Genomic DNA, 17,324 nt, shown 5'->3' on the forward strand with positions numbered 1-17,324 from the left:
TAGTTATTTAAATTTGAAATTCTAGGGTTTTTTTAGAAGCCAGGAAAATCCTAGTTTATTTTCGAAATGTGATTTTTTTTATATTTTATATAATATCTAATTGCTCTACCTGAGTTTTGTGTTTGTTAGTTTTTCCTTTGAACTTCTTTATTCAGCGATGCTGGATTTACAAATGTTTGTTTCTTTTAACTTGATGGTTTTCTAAAAAATTTACTTTTGAAAAAAATAACGTCAACGTTTTTGTTCTCCATATTTCCTATGTATTCCTAGTGAACTTCACGTGATTTTTTATTTTATTTATTGCATTTTTAAACTACGGTGTTTTGGTCTATAAAAATCAGATGCAAATTCTTAAGTTCAATATACACATGTAGAAATATTCATCAATATTTTTGAAATGGGAAATGTCGAAATATCATGTATCTAATTCACAACTGACAGCTGAACATGTTGTAGTACACACATTTGACCTAAAAAAGATACTACTAGGATGTTTGGTGGCATGCGTGTGCTGCCAGGCAGTGGTTGTGTCGCATATCAGCACACACTACACACCCATGTGGTAAGCAACAGAAATATGAAACGAGATATCCCCATTTAGGAATAATCACAAACACCCACTGGCACAAATGCCACCTATCTACAACATCATGAAACTGTTACTAAAATATACAACGCCTGCTGAGGCTGCATGTGCAGGGGCAACACCTGCATTGCTCTCGCACGCAGTAATTAACAGGGAGAGGCGGGTTGCGCCACCAGGGTAGTGGCAGCATGGCACGCGAGTAGAAGCTGAACTGAAGTGCACAAAAATGTTGCACTACCTGCAGCTTGTTGTACTGGATCGCGTGGCTACTTCTTTTGTTGCTTCCTCCTTTGATCCCCGCCGGCACTTTTGGCCTCACCGGCATCTACAAGACAAAATACATGCTCGATGTGAAACGGGTAGAGATCAGTCACTGAAACACAATACGTACTTGTTAAAACTAGGTGAATCAATTATGCAGCTGCCAAGGTGGGCAGCAGTGCTCCGACACACCCCCAAGCACCGGTACAAGCATGAAGACCTTTGCGCCAGCGGCGCTGTTGGGTATGGGTGTGACCTGCAGCTATTGGCGGCTCTGAACTGCAGCTGGATGGCACGGCGGCCGCTGGATGGTCGCAGTATCCTCCCTGGCCGTCCCAGCCGATGGGGGGTTGGTGGCTCTCGTGGGTGGGGAAGGCAGTGGCCATGGTTGGAGGCGCGTAGGCCATGGGATGCGGGAGAGTGCTGGGCGTCAGGATCAGGTCGGGGCACTGGCCGCAGCGGCGGGATCTGGTCGAAGCAGAATTTTACCTCCAAAGTCATCTGGAAGTTCTTCACTGATGTCTGCACCTTGTATCCATCCTCCCAACCCTCTCTCTGAAATCTAGTTCGTAGTGCTTCGTCATCTATTGCAAATGCAGAAAACAGACACATTATGTTTTAGGTACTGGTGAAACAATTACATCTCAAAGCTTAGCTCCCAATTCCCGACACGTCGATCTAAAGGGTCAATAAGTTTCTTAAGGGAAGCTGCTTACATTGTTGTAGAAAGGTGATCTTGAGCAGAGTTGGTCAGCTCTGCTCCTCTTCTCCCGCCAATCCTTTGGAAGCCCACTGACGTGCTGAATCTGCAGCAACATTCCACAACTAAAGGCCATATGCCTCCTTGGTTTAAACGAATCCATTCAAGTTCACTAATGAATCTCCCAGTGTTGCAAATGGATTTACCTGAGCAGAACTGTTGGTCCTCACCTGCATGGAGTGGTTCTTGGGATCCATGCCCTCATGCTTCTGAAACTCCCCATGACCGTAGTAATAGTAGGGGCAAACCTGCAGAAATAAAAAATTGGTCAAGAAATCCATACAATTCATGGACATGTCACGCATGGAGATTGAATCTTACGCGATAACGCCAAGAAGCCGCTTGGACCGGCTCTTAAGCTCATCGACCCGGTTCCCCTACATCGGCGACCATTAACACTCATCATTGGTTCATGTATACCATGGTAAATCAGTCCGGAATCCAGGAGAGCGACATCAAGAATCACGAAGGGGAACATCATGTACCTGGCCCCAAATCTGGTACTTGGATCCAACAAGATTGGCACACATAGTTCCGAGGAAGTTCTTGTCGGAGCTGCAGAAGACACCGTCCTGTTTCTGCGCCATGATGAACTCCGACCTCCCTATCCTCCGGTGCCGGGCCACCGCCAGCTTCCGGTCCTGCCGCCTCTTCCCCTCCTGCAATTGCACAACAGAGAGATGGGCACACACGAATCCTTATGACACCAATCTCAGCAACTAATCACACTACTCTCCCCTGGATTTTGAAAGTTTGAAGCCGAGAAAGAGAAGGGGGAGGACGGGGATTAGCTCACGTTGGTGTAGAGCGAGTAGAGCGCGACGCCTCTGGCGCCGGTGGCCTTCTCCCTGACAATGATGCAGGTGCACCTCCCGACATCGAGCGGCGGCGGGCGGCACAACAGCGCCCTGTTGGGCAGGGTGGCCCAGGACGTGGCCGGCACCGCCTCGTTGTCGGAGAGGTCGCACGCCTCGTAGGACGACGACGTCGGCGGGGGCGGCAGCAGCTCCTGCCCCCTCGGCCCGACTGCGTGAGAGGATCCGCGCCGACCGGGGGTGGAGGGCGGAGGCACGCCGGCCGTGGGGAGGAGGCCCGCCAACCGTGGGGAGAGGAGCTGTGAGGGAGGAGGCGCGCGACAGCGGGGTTGGCGGCGACGGGGATCAGGGAGAGAGCGATGGAGAGGTGGGGAACGGGGGTTCGGGGGTGGGATTTCTTTTTTTTCTTTTTGTGAGTTCGGGAACACCTTCGCTGCTCCTATATAGGGCTCCGTGATCCAAATAGTTATTCTAATCCTTGGTTCATCTATATTATAGGGCTCCGTGATCCAGGATTAGAATAGTGTTGTCCTATATATATATATATATATATATATGGGGAGGGGGCGCCTAGAACACACACCAACAATTGTTAGCCGTGTGCGGCGCCCCCCTCCACAGTTTACGCCTCCGGTCATATCTTCATAGTGCTTAGGCGAAGCCCTGCGCGGATCACTTCACCATCACCGTCACCACGCCGTCGTGCTGAAGGAACTCATCTTCTTCCTAGACACCTTTGCTGGATCAAGAGGACGAGGAACGTCATCGAGCTAAACGTGTGCAGAACTCGGAGGTGTTGTATGTTCGGTGCTTGATCGGTCGGATCTAGAAGAAGTTCGACTACATCAACCGCGTTGTCAAACGCTTCCGCTTTCGGTCTACGAGGGTACGTGGAAACACTCTCCCCCTCTCGTTGCTATGCATGTCCTAGATAGATCTTGCATGAGCGTAGGATTTTTTTGAAATTGCATGCTACGTTTCCCAACACTGCGGTCATTGGTGTTCGGCCTTCTCATGTGATAACCTCCTGAGGTTCATTCGGTGCAGGGAGCCCCCACCACACAGGTCTCATAAGCATGCTCTATGCCAGAAGATTCAGGCGCAACCCACCATGAGGTAAGGCCTCGTGAGTACCGCGCTAGCTCACAGGTGCCCAAATACACCTCCTCCAGTTCTGCTGTGCTAGCCACGTGTACGAACGGGGCTATACACGCCCCGGAGTCTCCCCCCCCACGGGAACTCCCACCCACGCCCAAGTGGAAGCCCCATGCTCCGCGCTGGCGGACGACACGGTCCCATAGGAGCGATGCCCATGCCCAAGTGGAAGCCCCATGCTCCGCGCTGGTGGATAAACAACTGAGGGCACCCTAGGGGATGCACCAACCTCAGGATGGATCCACGGCCCTGTCACGCCACATTCCCCTAAAATGTGTGCACGAGGGGGCTGGATACGGGGGCTACACTCAGGCCCGGCCTTGCGCACGCCACCTTCCAGGTCCCTTGTACCTAGTCTTCTCGCGCCCCTCCCAGGCGAAAGCTTGCGGGGGAAGGTATGGAGGACTCCGGATTAACTTCATCTCTACCCACGTTTCCTTGATGAGAGTTGCTCGTACGTCAAGGGGGACCCCTGAGCATCGTGACTCAGGGGCCTCACTAGTCACATAGCCCCTCGCCCCTTGGTGTCGTCCCGGCGATCCGGACGCCCCAACGCCGGTCGAGGTATGCGCAAGGCTGGGCCCTGTCGACGCAGAGCACAAAATTAAACATGAAAGAAACCAAGCACGAATAAGAAAATCATGGAGTCCTAATAGTTATTACAAGCACAAAGTGTTCCAAAAATTCAAACAGAAGTTTTACGCCTCCACGAGGCACGGTAAATGTCGCAAGATAAAAACTAGAAAGAAGCGCCACCATCGCCTTGGCCATCGCCGCCGCTTGCCCCGGTCGCTGGGAGCCCGTCGTCAACGTCGCTGCTGCCATCATCGCCGTTGCTGGCCCCCACCACCATGGGCGTAGCATCGGGGATGTAGAGGAACTTCTTCAGTAGCGCATCCACGCGATCCTTCACAGCCTTCGCAGCAGTAGCGCGGGACTCGGGAGCAACTGGGCGGATCACCGTGTCGAAGTTGAAACCCGGATCCTGGAGGTAGAGCTAGCTGAGGACGCGTGTTAGAGCTGCGGTGAAGCGAGAACGACACTCCTCCTCCAGGATGGATTCCTCTTCAGCGGCAGCGCCCTCAAGCGCTCCGGCAAGCTTGGAGGAGAGCCCTGCAAGGCCGTCCTTAGGGTCGCTAGCGGGCTCCTCGTACCCTCCCCTACAGATGGAGCGTAGCACCTCGCGAGACCTAAGCTCGAATAAGAGGAAGGCTTCATGTTCCACGGCCGCCTACTTCTTGGCGGAAGCAAGGATCCTCTCCCTGGCCTCCAGCTGGGTTGTCAACTCAGAGACATGTTCGGCGTGGGATGCCTGGGCTTCATCCACCTCCTCCTTCAGCTTGGCTAGGCGATCGTGCTCCGCAACCTGTTCAGTGGTCACCTGGGCCAGCTTGGAGTCACGATCGGCAAGCTTTGATTCACGGGCCTTGAGGTCCTCCTCCTGCTACTGGAGACGTTGGGTCCTGATACGTCTCCAATGTATCTATAATTTTTTATTGTTCCATGCTGTTATATTATCAGTCTTGGATGTTTTATAATCATTTTATAGTCATTTTATATCATTTTTGGCACTAACCTATTGACATGGTGCCAATTGCCAGTTGCTGTTTTCTGCATGTTTTTTACATCGCAGGAAATCAATACCAAACGGAGTCCAAATGCAATGAAACTTGACGGAGATTTTTTATGGACCAGAAGACACCCAATGGGCCAAGTCAGCGCCGTGCTCCGAGGGGAGCACAACCCACCAGGGCACGCCAAGAGGCCCAAGCACGCCCTGGTGGGTTGTGCCCACCTCGGGTGCCCCCCAGACCGCCTCTTTGCTCTATAAATACCCCAATATTCCAGAAACCCTAGGGGAGTCGACGAAAATCAATTCCAGCCGCCGCAGAGTCCAGAACCACCAGATCCAATCTAGACACCATCATGGAGGGGTTCATCACTTCCATTTGTGCCTCTCTGATGATGCGTGGGAAGTTCTTTGTAGACCTTCTGGTCTGTAGTTAGTAGCTAGATGGCTTCCTCTCTCTCGTTTGATTCTCAATACAATGGTCTCTTGGAGATCCATATGATGTAACTCTTTTTGCGGTGTGTTTGTTGGGATCAGATGAACGTTGTGTTTATGATCAGATCTATCTTTTTATATCCATGAAAGTTATTTGAGTTTCTTTGATCTCTTATATGCATGATTGCTTATAGCCTCGTATTTCTTCTCTGATATTAGGGTTTTGTTTGGCCAACTTGATCTATTTATCTTGCAATGGGAAGAGGTGCTTTGTAGTGGGTTCGATCTTATGGTGCTTGATCCCAGTGACAGAAGGGGAACCGACACGTATGTATCGTTGCTACTAAGGATAAAACGATTGGGTCTATCTCTACATAGATAGATCTTGTCTACATCATGTAATCGTTCTTATTGCATTACTCCTTTTCTCCATGAACTTAATACACTAGATGCATGCTGGATAGTGATCGATGTGTGGAGTAATAGTAGTAGATGCACGCAGGAGTCGGTCTACTAATCTTGGATGTGATGCCTATATAATGATCATTGCCTGGATATCATCATGATTATTTGAAGTTCTATCAATTGCCCAACAGTAATTTGTTTACCCACCGTTTGCTATATTTCTCGAGAGAAGCCACTAGTGAAACCTACGGCCCTTGGGTCTCTTTCTCATATTATTTGCCTTTGCGATCTACTTTTCCTTTCCTTTTATTTTCAGATCTATTGAACCAAAAATACAAAAATACCTTGCTGCAATTTATTCTCATTTATTTTATTTGGCGTTCGATCTATCAATCTACTACAATTTATCTCACACATGTTTGCCTATCTTGAGGCGCCGCTACCCGAAAGGGATTGACAACCCCTTTCACACATCGGTTGCGAGTATTTGTTATTTGTGTGCAGGGTTGTTTACGTTGTGTTGCTTGGTTCTCCTACTGGTTCGATAACCTTGGTTTCATAACTGAGGGAAATACCTACCACCGCCATGCTGCATCACCCCTTCCTCTTTGGGGAAATACCGACGTACCTTCAAGCCGCCATCAAAAGGAATTTCTGGCGCCGTTGCCGGGGAGGATCTTCAACATCTACCAGGTTCCTAATCTGAAATCTCATCTCGTCGCAATTTACATTATTTCCCATTTTCCTCTCATTTTCCTCTCCCCCACTTCACAAAAAATTGCCGTTTTATCCGCCCTATTTTTCGTTCGTCGTTTTCTCGTCAGATCTCTTCTTTGCTTGTGTGCCATGTGTCTTCTATTCGCTTGCATCTTCACTTTCTATACATCTCTTGATATGGATCCTCATCCACTTGCTAATCTTTTTAAAAGATTCAATCATGATGAACCAATTGCTAGTGAGTTGAGTGCACTAGATTATCTTTATGAAGTTTTGCTTGAGATTCGTGAATCTGAAAATTGTGATGAAGAAATATATGAAGTGATTCAAGATAGCTACTTGAATGAAAAGCATGATTGCAATGATTTTACTATAAATTCTATTAATGTAGATTGTGAAATTAATATGCAAAACCCCAAGCTTGGGGACGCTAATTTTGCTATGTCCACTACTTGTTGCAATGATAATGATTGGGGTGATGATTCTTATGATCTTGAAAATTTATTTAAATCTCATGATGAATATGTTTGCGATAATATTTAAATCTCGTTGTCACCACTCGCCGTCTGCGGGAGCACGGGGGCGAGGTGCGCCTCCTCAGTGATGGAGGACGCGCCAAGTGCTAGTGCAAGAGAGGAGGAGGAGGAGCTTGCGGCTTGCGCCGCAAGCTTCGACTTCCAGGGCGCCTTCGTGTGGTCACCGGTGCCGGGGAAGGAGAAAGGGGGCGGAGTGCGATTGGATCTGGAGAAGCCTTCGGTGGGAAGAAGGGGATCTGGAGCAAGGCAAGGGGAAGCAATGATGGCTCTGCAGACATGCGCCAGTCTTTTGTCAGCCTAGGCAGTTGCCGAGTCGACGTGTGGAAGTGGAGGCGTCCGCGTCCCGTCAGGCTCCACGTGTCGTGCCGGGGCCCGCAGGCGGTTAGGGCCCGTGGCGCTTCGACCATGCCCCTTGGCTTTGCCTGGAAGCCAGCTCAGGCGTGCCTTGGGTTTGGGGGCTACTGTCGGCATTCTGGAAACCAGGGTACCCAGACCTACCTGCCTGCGGCCCACGACGTGGCTCCCTCGACGGCCCGGCACGGCCCAGCGGCAAGATCTTCAAGACAAGACCCTCACGAGGGCCCTAGCCTCGCGTGGCAAACGACGCGAAGACCTCCGAAGGAGGCGGCCTCCCGGGGAGCGGAGATTTCTATGCAGGTACCCAGCCTCACGAGGCTACGACGACATGAGCCATGATGACCATGGCCAGGCGGGTGCCAGCGGGCACAGAGGAGACAGTTTCCTCTTTGGTGCTAAGGAGGCAAGGACAAGCGCGGGTTCCTGAGGAATCCCCCAAAGGTTTCCATTATAGTGCAACAAGACCAAGACCACGAGCTCGGCATGGCGGATGTCATCATCGAGCCCACCACAGCCTCACGACCAGAAGCTTTGCAGGCGAAGACCACCTTTCGTCAAGATTAGATGTACTTCTTGTCCCCTTCGAATTGGCCACTGTGGGATCCCTTCAAGCCTAAGTTTGGGGGAAGAGGACCGAGGCCACTATAAATATAAATTAGCCACCACCGTAGAGGGGGGTCGACCCAGATCGGATCCTTTCCACCCTCACCACCATAGCCCTCACGAGGCAATTCATCCTCTATACTTGTTCGTCCTCAGCCCCTCGCAAGGCCAATCCACCACAAAGTAGGAGTAGGTTTTTACACCGCAAGGTGGCCCAAACCTGAACTGTCGTGTTCATCTCTTTCCCCCGCTCGAGCGTGTACCCGACGAGGCTAGGCTATCGGGTGACGAGCTTGAGACTTGAGAGGTTGAGATCTTCGCACACGCCCCAGAGTTCGAACCTTCTTGGGTCTGTGGAGCCCCGGATCCGACAATTACCAAGCACACAAAATATTCTTCATACCGTCTCCTGCTCGAGAAGTAAGTCTCTCCCTATGTCTACTATTTTTGTTGGGTCTTTGGAGTGAACTTGGAACTTCTTCTTATCAACAGCCCATTAGAAGGCTAGTCCGGGCTTGGGCTTTAGTGGTTGTGTTGTTGTGGTCGGTTCAATGTACTTCTTGATTTCTTCGAGCTCTACGAAAGCCGTAGTGGCTTTCACAAGCTCGATGTTGGTGACATCTGCCTCGAGCCCTTTTTCAGTTTTGCCGTGGACGGTGATCATTACATTTGGTCCTGGCATCTTGAGCTAGAGATACACATAGATCGGTAGCGCCATGAGCTTTACATAGGTTGGCTTGCCAAGGATGACATTGTATCCCATGCATAATGGCACGACCTCAAAGAGGAATGTTTCTGACCTGAAGTTTCTTCATCTCCAAACGCAACCTGTCGGTCGAGGTGAGCGAGGGGTTTCACCGGGCGGCTTGGCATGAAGCCGTGGAAGCTGGTCAATGTGGGTGTTGCAAACGAGACTTCAAGATACCCATTTTTGCCAGAGTGTCCTGGAAGATGACGTTGATCCCCCTGCCCCCGTCCATCACAATCCTGGGAGCCAGAAGCCGCTAACGATCAAGTCTACTACAATGGCAAACTTCCCTGGGTGAGGGATGTAAGCTAGGTGGTCCTTACGGCCGAAGGTGACCGTGCAGTCCAACAACTCTAGGTGCTCTGTAGCTGCTGGTGCAATCACATAGCCCGTTTGTCGTGCGAGCTTCTGGGCCCAACACGTATCGGCGACCTGGAAGATCTTGTTGACACTTTCTGATTGGGTGGGCTGGCGGGTTGATGAAGATCCAGCCATTTCGAGTTTGGCCGAGATTGGCCAAGCCTCGGGCGCCAAGGGTGATAAAGGAGCATATAGGCATATGGTGTCGTCATGTTGATCGAACTGGAACTCGAGGCTCCCGAAGTGCATGGGGTCAATGGGGGGAAGGTGTGGTCTCATCATAGAGGAGCCCTTGACTGTCCGTGATGAACTTGAGGGGGCCATAGATGAACATTTGTCCCGTCATGAAGTCATCGGGCATGACTAGATATCTGATCTAGAATCGATCTTCGGCTAACGCAACCCCTCCCTGGCGCGCCTACTGATGGTACAGGAAACTGCTAGTACTCTCGGTATGGTGGTGGGCGTGGCCAGAAGTGCTAGAAGGGAGTTCACACAAGGGCGTTACCCATGTTCGGGCCCTCATGGTGAGGTAATACCCCACATCATGCTTTGTGTTTTGTATTGATGATGGAGCACCTTGTGCGAGGGGGTTACATGGATGATGATGAATATGGCTACCAAGAATCTAGTCTACGAGAGTAGATGGGGATGTCTACCCCTAGCCTCGCCTTATATGGGGGACAAGATCTACGGTTTATAGGATCCTAACCGACCTCTTTTCGAGGGTTCCTTGGCTTGCACACCAAGATGGTCTCATATCTGCTTTCCAGCCCCGTGGACTTCTTCATGGATCTGGGTCGTCGCCAGGCCTCATGATCCCCAAGGCCAGCCCTATACTGGGCTCCCTGGCTGATGGGGCCACCCCTAGTGTAATGCAACATCAGACTTCAGTATTACATCAAGTTCTTACATCAGGATCAGATCAAACAGTTTGAACATATTAAGTTCACCAGAGCCAACACAAACATTACAACTTAATATACTTTGAACACTGGAACTGAACCAGCCACTGACATCACATAAATAGAACAATTGCACACTTCAGAAGCTTCGCCAATTGAGGCCATAACTCTAGCAGTGCCACCATGGGTTTTATAGGATAGGTGTTCCATGTAACAAGAAAATATTGGCATGAACTAAATATATTTAAATGTTTCCAGTAAATTTTGTCAAATGTTAAACCAAGATATATGTAAATCACAATTTTCTTTTATGAAAACGATACATTTTTTCTTCTTCTTGAAGGGCACCAAGATAAGCAAGTAACCAAAGTGCCGACATGTTGCAAAGCCTTGATCCTTATTACTATCAGAAATGCCTTTATAGGATGCAAATTTCAGCTATTTTTTGTCTGATGTTTGTCGCCACCCTGGTGAAAACGTGGACATTCTCCATCAACCACTTTGGCACAAAGTCTCAATCCAACAATCACTTTATGTGCGCCGTTCTTAGCAAGCTCAAATGAATTCCGGTTGGGGACGTGGGGCCCCTCTACGCACTCCATTTCTGGTGCTTGATCTCTTGAGAATGAAGCGAGACATTGGTTAGGATGAACCCATCACCTCAACTTTTTTCCGAAGAAAAAAATGAAACAAAGCGGGCGAATAAAAAACACGATTTCCGGCGAATTAATACGTAGGTTTTTCTGAGTTGCAATTAATTAATTAATTAGTAGGTGTGCTTCTCAAGACCTCAATAAATTGCAGTCGTCGGGCAGGCCCACCTGGCTATCGCCTGTCTGGTCAATTCCTGCGAACTCGCACATGGAGCGACGCGCCAAACGCTTTCGTCCTACTCGCACGGAAACAATATAAAATTTTCTCCCCGCGTCGGCCATGCATGCACACGTTAAGTAGGAGAAAACGTTTTCTTCTCCCGCCCGCTGCCCCTACGACGCACAGTATTTTCCATTCTGTCGGTCGCCAGGAGCAACAGAGTCCAGAGATTATTCCAGTGGACGAAGCCGTCATCCTGCTTCCGATCGACTGAGACGAGAGCGATTTGTTTAATTTCTTAAGACCTTGCCGCTTGCAGAGTAAAGAAAAAAGAAGAAGAAGAAGAAGAAGAAGAAGAAGCCAAAGCTAACCCTGTGTACATACTAGTATAGTTCCTTCTCGGATCGCGATGGATCATTGTATGAGCTGTTGTTTATGAGCATTGCTGGTGGTTCGGCGCCCTCGTGGCTCATGCACCGACGCGGAGCAGACCCGTTCGTTGGGTGGGCTACTAGTTTATCTACGTCTTTTTCTTTTGAAAAAGGGACAGGTTTATTAGTACGTAACGATATTGCACTATTTAAGCACACGCAAAATGTAGGTGCCACGACTCAATCACAAGCGCTTCCGTCTAACCTAATCATCAGGTCTTTGCAGACTTTATGTATATTTGCTTCTCCAACAACTGTACTGCACTTCTTTTTCTGAATGTCACTTGCACTGACCAAAACTTGGTTTGGCGTTATGCGAGAGATAGACACACACGGAGATACTAGATACTCATTAATTGTTCCGCGACGAGACGCGTACGCTGCAGCGTATGAATCCATGGGCGATCTTGACTTTTGTGATGGGGTTATGTGAACAGCGGCTCATGGCTCATGGAGTTCGGCCGAGCTGCGGTTAGCGTCGTTGGGCCGTCAATTTTTGCGAGTGCTTCGGTGCATATTGTGCCGTGGCGCGAGGGCGGTCGCGATAATTGTTAAACGCAGAATGAAATTTATAAGTGTTCGGTGTTGCACGCTACGTTTTACCTACTGCTTCCTATTGGTTACCATACAGAACTGCCGGGAAAGAATACGTACTAGTTGACATGGCTTCGGTCCAAATGTCTTGCATATTTTTCAGTGTATCTCTCTTAGTATAACTCAACATCACCATCAGTAATCATGTTTATAAAGTATATATACCACCTTGATATGTCCGTATGATGTTCTAACAAACGGAGAGACACTTATTGAACTTTTCTTGATGAGGTAGACACTTGTTGAACTTTTGATGGGGAAAAGACCATACCATATAGGCATATATACACTTTATGTAAACTTCCCTTCTCCTTTTGCTAAATGATTCGTTAAACATTGAGCAATTGTGGTCTCATGCAGCAGCAGAATAATGTACGGCCAGAAAGTAAGTTGTCTCCACAAGCAACGATGGGACTTTAAAAGATTTTTCACTTGGCACCACCGAATGCACAAACGCATAATAAACAAACTACTATAAAGTTCCGCATCTGGGCTTACGTGGGCTGGGCTTTTTGATGTGAGTGTGAGGCTTTAACTGCTTTCAGCTTCTTGCGTGCTGCATCGGGCCATGGTTAATGGGCTGTATTTCATGGCCCAAAAGAGAACAACCCATTTTTTTTCTCTTCTCAACAAGACATCATGGAGGAGGTTGAACGTTGCACGCCGCAACATGTGCATGGTGAGATTGTGCTGCACTTCATCTTTGACTTAGACTTCTGCACCAGACATTTTTGATGTGTAACCAATTGTGCGTGGCGTCTTGTGGCTAAAAGCTCAATCAAAGTGACACTGTCAGGTTCAGTCATCATAGCAGAGTAGTGGATCCCAGCCATATTTTCAGAGAATCAGAGATGAACTCGACTGGTAGTCGGTAGACAGCGAAAATATCAATCAGGACACAGCTTGACGGGCCACCCGTCAAGTCGCGAGATGTCAACCTGAAAACAGCAGCGATCTATTGGTACGTAAAGCAGTAGCATTCCGTTAGTACTATCAAAGAACTCTAGCCTTTCCATTATCCTCCCCAGGTTCCGATGTATTGTCCACCTCCACCAACGGAGGGTGTGTTGTCCGTGGCAATAGCTGGCCAGAGATGCAGTCATTAAAGTGGAAGCAAATCTTGCAGCGTTTGGTTGGCAGCGGCAACTGTTCACGTCTTCATCAGGAGGTCACTCAGCTCGTATGTCCGACTGAAAGACGTTGCCATGAAAAAAGTTAGTCTGGTATGGAGAAGCAGGGCCAGAAGCAACAACTTAGGATTGACGATACGCATCACAAATTGCATGAGGTCTGTATGATAAAGAACAACTCTAAGAGAGTCATCATATCATCGGTTCACCATCATAAACATTTATATTGCGGCACAAAATCGACCTAGCAGAATCGGTTATGCTGACCTCGGGCTTCATAATTTTTGAGGCCGCTCTAAATAGTACCCTCTACGTCCCATAATATATGATGTTTTTTGACACGGGCCTAACCTTCAAATTTGAAGGCTGGTGACGCTCATCTCGAGTGAGCTTCACACCCAACCGTCAAAATTTTAGGCTGTTCTATTCCTCCCGCATCTATTCTTAGCAATGACGCATTTATCCGTACTGTCGTTCTACTCCTAGCAATGCCATAGCCGTGTTTTTGCTATGAAAGCGGCCATTAATGGCTGCCGCCGCATGTCTCATCCATTTCACACCCCCGCGAGTCAATTCTGCCCTGTTTCCCACCGAAGCGCAACCTTTCGCATATATAAACCTACCTAACCTCACTCGGCGATGTCACTCATTACCCATCTTCCCCATTGGCGCTGATGCCACTCAGCACCCATCTTCATCGTCGCCGCCACACTCCCCCAACCGCCATGTCACATCGGTCGAGCTTCCTGGCGGACCTGACGGTTGCATCAAAAAAAAGTTTCGTGAGAGGACCTGGTGGTGGCCCAAGTGGGTCGAGGATGCCCAGCTCAGGCTGAATCTGCCGTCAGGCCGGAACGCCTCCCTGCTGCCCACCGCTACCATTTCCGCGTCAAGACAACCACCTTGGCAGAAAGAGAAGCCGCACTCATGAAGGGCTACAAAGTTGTGGCCTTTTCCCGCATGAAGGATGCACAAGTGTTGTAGACCTCGTGACCGCATGAGGTCGTAGTAGTCGAAGCACCCCCTGCTGTGAGGTTACTTCCAAACAGAGAAAGAGGTCAAACTAAAATAGATTGTAAGTTTAAATAAATATTTTTAGTTGTATTTCTGTTTTGCTTGTTGAAATCAAGTTCAAAGCAAGTTTGATGCTTCATCAATTGTTGTCCGATAAGATGTGAAAGAAATAGTTCTTATTACCGAATGACAAACATGTTCTACCAGAAGGTCATCTTTTGTGGTTCTATTTATAGCAATACTAGTGATTGTGGACTCTAGTGCTTTATAGCAATCGCGTCCATAACCGTTTTGGTGATCCAAAATATGGTGCATCTACAAGAGTTGCTCTAGGACTTGGTTTCAGAACTTTAGACCCGGTGTGCAAATTCATATGGCAAGTAAAATCTAATCAGATGTTTCATTTTCATGAAATCCGGAGCTGAGGCCCCTTAATTTGGAAAAAAAAACTACACGTTGTCTTAATACATCCATTTATGAGTGTAAATGACTGTCTACAAAGTATATAGTCAAAATTTCCCAACTTTGACCTTTTGAAAAAGAAACCTCTGACATCTGCATCATTTTGTTGCACAAAATCATATTCATTGAACTTGATGCATGGCAATAAAGCTAAAGTCGTCAGCAAGCAAAGTAGTACATAACATAGAAAAGTAAGATAAAACCATTAAAATATATAGATTAACACATACCACTAAGTTGACATCTTTCTTATCAACGCCTTTAAGAAGGGATAAACACCCTCGCGATGTAGTTGCCACGTCCGTCCGAAGACGACCAGGACAAGGATTTTCATCCTAGTTACCGAAGCAAACTAGTGAAAGGCCAACACATCAGCAAGTAGACTCTGCCTTCAACATGATAAAAACGTCAGTTCGCGCTACAAGGAACGACTATTAAAAGTCAGAACAAGAGTTTTCACCTTGGACATGAAGTGGTGCTCCGGTCACTATCTTCGTCATGAACTTTGGATAGTCACGACAGCCGGTACTCCAAGCCATGCTAGAGTGGCCTAGTAGATGGGCGGGATATCTTCGCACCTTTGCCGCCTGAGGACTTCCCATGTCGGAGCGCAGATTTGGCTATTGCCACTTCACACCAACGTGAAGCAACTTGCAGCATCCGGCACGACCCCGGGGTCGCCGCCCTAGCATCCTCAATGTGAACTAGCTTGTGAAAGAATAGCCCCGCAAAGCCTACGCTGACTCGGGGTCCTACACAAGAAGTGTGTGCGGGATCTTGCCGACGGTGAAGAGGGTCGATGTCGGTGTCAAAACCGGCGGATCTCGGGTAGGGGGTCCCGAACTGTGCGTCTAGGCCAGATGGTAACAGGAGGCAAGGAACATGATGTTTTACCCAGGTTCAGGCCCTCTTGATGGAGGTAAAACCCTACGTCCTGCTTGATTAATATTGATGATATGGGTAGTACAAGAGTAGATCTACCACGAGATCAAGGAGGCTAAACCCTAGAAGCTAGCCTATGGTATGATTGTTGCATGATGAAGTTGTCTCCTCTATCGACTAGCCTGGCCCTGGTTTATATAATGCACCAGAGGCCTAGGTTAACAAGAGTCCTAGCCGAATACGCCGGTGGGGAGAAGTCCTTGTCTTGATCGCCAAGTCTTTGTGGAATCTTCCTTGTATGTGGCAGCTGTCCGAACTGGCCCATGAGTATACAGCCATGGGGGGCCTCGGCCCAATCTAATAGATCGGGAGACGACGTGGTGAGTACCCCCTAGTCCAGGACACCGTCAGTAGCCCCCTGAATCGGTCTTCAAGTTAGGGACGCTCCTCGATTCTTCCGAACTGTTCTTCATCTTCAGTCGTCGGTCTTGAAAACTGGTTCAACAAATCTTCTCATCTTCGATCTTGAGGATCGCCGAAATGCATTCGACGAGTTTATACGCCGGGTATCCGAGGAGCCCCTTTAAGTTTCCGGCCTTTATCAATGCCTTATTATTTTTATGCCACACCTCGGGTTTGAAGTTGTTCCCGGGAGGCAGTGTCCTCTTGCGTCCGAGCTCTAACGCCGGACTGTATTCGAGGTATCTTTTGCAGCCGAGCACCAATGCTGGACCGCTTCCCAGCTCTAACGCCGGAATGTATCCGAGCTCCAACGCCGGACTATGTATCCGAGCTCCAACGCCGGACTATATCCGAGGTGTCATATCACCTTGGTTCAAAAAAGTTTGAAGGAGTTTAGCCGAGCTTAACGCCGGAAATGCCTTCTACGGAGCCAGCCACTAGCGCCCGAGCTTTATGCCGGACTGCTTCCGAGGTGGTGTACCACCCCGAATGTGGGCCAATTTTTGTGAATATTTTTTGTTGGTGCAATTTATTCTCTGCCGAGATATATAGTCAGAAGCCCTCAAGGTGTGTATCGGTCTAAAACCCGAGATGCACCTGAAGGATGACGTAAGACTGCTGATCCCAGTAGCCGCTGAGACTCAGGTTGATTTGCAAAATCGTCCTGAGGATCAAGTCCAAGCTTGGCAGAATACTTCGGGACACTAAAAGCGGCGTGCTCATTCCTCGAGACTCAGGTTGGGTGCGGCCGACCAACCTGACGATCAAAATCTCCTCGGAAACTATATTGCACATAAAAATTTCTGCATTGGACAAGCAATGCAGTAGCCCCCGAGACACTGGTCGGGTGGCAACACCAGATCAGGGGATCGATGTGCCCCTTTAATATTTGTAAATAATAAGCCCGAAGCCCAGTAGCCCCCGAGCCTTAATGCGGGCACGGGTGGCCGAATTAAGGATCAATATCCATAGTAAAATCACAAATTATGTGTAATGACTCTATGTATCGAAGTACTTTACGTCATTAATGCTTGGATCCGCATTGTACAAAACTTTGTTGACCAACCATCGGCTTCCACCTCCTCGGCCAGTAGCCGAGGAGTGTTTGTCCTACTTTATAAAGCCTTTATGAGGGCAAAGATTTACAACAAACAAGGCAATCTGGCCATACAGTTTTATAAACAAAGGTACGAAGAGAGTTATATTATTGTTTAACAGAAGAAATGTCTTCCAAAGAAAATAGTCCCGCTATCGGTTCCTTTCTTTGGGTTGTCATGCTAAGCATGATCATTAAACCTCAGCTCTAATGTAAGAGCAAAATAT

At 48.5% G+C, this 17,324-nt stretch overlaps 1 pseudogene; it reads right to left on the reverse strand.

The window, feature by feature from the left end:
* Nucleotides 1–648: 648 nt before the first annotated feature.
* LOC125554807 (tubby-like protein 4) lies at nucleotides 649–4,430 on the reverse strand (annotated as a pseudogene).
* Nucleotides 4,431–17,324: the final 12,894 nt, after the last annotated feature.

The sequence above is a fragment of the Triticum urartu genome, chromosome 4A (assembly GCF_056163025.1).
Source record: "Triticum urartu cultivar PI428250 chromosome 4A, HENAU_Tu73, whole genome shotgun sequence".
Taxonomy (NCBI): domain Eukaryota; kingdom Viridiplantae; phylum Streptophyta; class Magnoliopsida; order Poales; family Poaceae; genus Triticum; species Triticum urartu.